Raw genomic sequence first — 2,357 nt, 5'->3', positions numbered from 1 at the left:
AACTCATGTAGTGCCCAGGTGGATTTCCAGGTTACTGGGTTGATGTGCTCCCAACTCTAGAAATGACAATTTAGAAAGGTCCTTTAGCCAAAAAGAAATACATATCATTAGGTTTTTTTCCTACAAATTATTTTATTTCACCTAAAACGTCAAGTAGCTTGCAATGAATGAGGTAATCAGAGGTAAAATATTAGCATAGGATAAGAAATGATCACTTCACATTTTCTATATGATTACTATAATGCCCTCAAATTTGCGAGGGCCGCACTTATATCCTTGAAGTACATAGCATGCACTGCAAGTCTAAGCATCAAACAAAGCCCAAATGGAGAACACAAACATAATACGTACACAAGCACACCAACAATATTTATAATACTTCTGGAAGAAAAGATACAAGATAGTATAATAACCATGCTTAAAACTTAAGCTGCTGAGCTATAGTAATTTCTTTACGAATATAAAGCAGTATACTCCCTTTATTTCCTTCCTCGAGCACACCATATCTATATTTGTAAACAAAACATACAGCAGACTTGCATGTCTTACGAGCACGCTCTTCGGTGATATATAGATGATTTTTTACGAAACCTTTCACTTGTAGACTTCGAAGACAGCTCGTGCTCCTAGTTTCTTGATAATCTTGTAGTCAGTGAACCCTGCTTTCATGAAGAGTTCATGCCAGTCATTTTCGTTACGCTGACGGCCTCTTGTGTACACAAGCATAGCCAAGTCCATCAGAATCTGGGCCTCAAACATTATTGGTCCGAGAGAAGGTTCAACCACAATGTCTATGATGATCACCTTCCCTCCTTCCTCACGTGAAGGAATGGCACTCCTACACTGAGACAAGATCTTGACGCAATCCTCGTCGCTCCAGTGGTGCAGTACAAGCTACACACAAAAAATGTATAACCTAGCTTGTTGAGAACAATTGATTATCTTCTGAATTTTGAAATTTAACGTATTTTTGTTGTTAATAGTCAGACGTGGTAATATATATAGTTCCCATTCGTCTACAATGTAGTACGTGCCAGACGTACCTTGAGCATCACCGCCTGAGACTTTGGGACGGTGTGGAACAAGTCACCAGCAACATAGTTGACGACACCATCTGGCTGCACTTTGTCGATCACCTTGGGAAGGTCCAGCACAGTGCACTGGACGTGGGGATGGGCCTTGGTGATGGCCCTCGCCGTCGTCCCATCGCCGCCGCAGCAGTCAGTGAGAGACTCAAGCCCGTTGAAGAGGGCATGGCACTCTCGCATGATCGCGCCGATCCCTAAGTTGTCGTGGGCGGCCAAAGCGTCATTGACCAGCGCGTCGAACTCCTTGTCCAGGAGCGCCATGCTGTCGTCGAAGAGCGCCGCGCCATGCACGTCCTCGAACGGCGACGACACGGGCCCTAGGGTGTCTTTCTTGAACCAGTCGGCCAGCCCCAGCGCGGCCTCGGTGTAGTGCGGCGATGTCACGGCCAGCACGAAGGATGTCTGGATGTGGTGGTCGTCGGCGGCGACGCCATCCACCAGGATGCTGGACAGCGGGTTGAGGCGGAAGATCTCCACGCCCCGAGTCGTTACTGGCAGCAAAGATACCTGACGTGACGAGGACACGCATTAGGCGGCCGAGGAACGGCTGTTTACTAGGGGGCAGGGACAAGGCGGTGAGCAGGTCGGGCAGCGAGGTGACCCCGCCGAGGTTGTGGATGGCGGTCGGGATGCCGAGCTGGACGGCGCAGCGGAGCCCCATGGACGCGAGGTAGTAGAGGCTGTGTCGCCACAGGTCTGCCTGTGCCTGCAGCAGCTCAGCATCAGTGGGAACCTCGATAGTCGGAACCTGGGACGCCATTGCTCTCTTTTTCTCTCTCGGCTATGGATGCTCTCTTTGTGGTGCTGATCAGCTTGTGACTGATCCATGTGGTGCATTCGAGGGTTTAAGTAGAGTGCACCGCTGAGCCACTGTTGAGCGGAAGCTCCTCTACTAAATTAACTTCGCGTTCCGCAGCTCAATATACTTAACTAATGCCGCGTGGAAGGCGAGGTACTTAAACAAATGTCAGCGAAGGGTTTCTGCATTATCTTACGCTTGGAAGACGAGTACGACTTTGTATCTCGCGCGGAGAGGCTCGTGTCATGTAGGCAGGGTTTTGCTTCTCGGTCGGTATTTCTGATATTTCGGCAGAAAACGTACCACTAAAAATATTATTGAACGATTTTTTTGATATTTAAATAATTTGATCAAATTTATTATAAATTTAGAACGGAATAATTAATTGGTTTGAAAATCTCGGTCGGTATTTTGCTGGTATTTCCAAAATACCGTTACCTACTAGTATGTTTTTCCTACAAGAAAAAAAA

At 47.2% G+C, this 2,357-nt stretch overlaps 1 pseudogene; it reads right to left on the bottom strand.

Annotated features, from left to right (window-relative positions):
• Positions 1-348: 348 nt before the first annotated feature.
• LOC127293910 (daphnetin O-methyltransferase 1-like) lies at positions 349-1,920 on the bottom strand (annotated as a pseudogene).
• Between the last annotated feature and the right edge of the window lie 437 nt (positions 1,921-2,357).

Source organism: Lolium perenne, chromosome 4 (genome assembly GCF_019359855.2).
Source record: "Lolium perenne isolate Kyuss_39 chromosome 4, Kyuss_2.0, whole genome shotgun sequence".
NCBI lineage: Eukaryota > Viridiplantae > Streptophyta > Magnoliopsida > Poales > Poaceae > Lolium > Lolium perenne.
The sequence above is the reverse complement of the archived record's forward strand: the minus strand, read 5'-3'. Positions and strand labels throughout refer to the sequence as shown.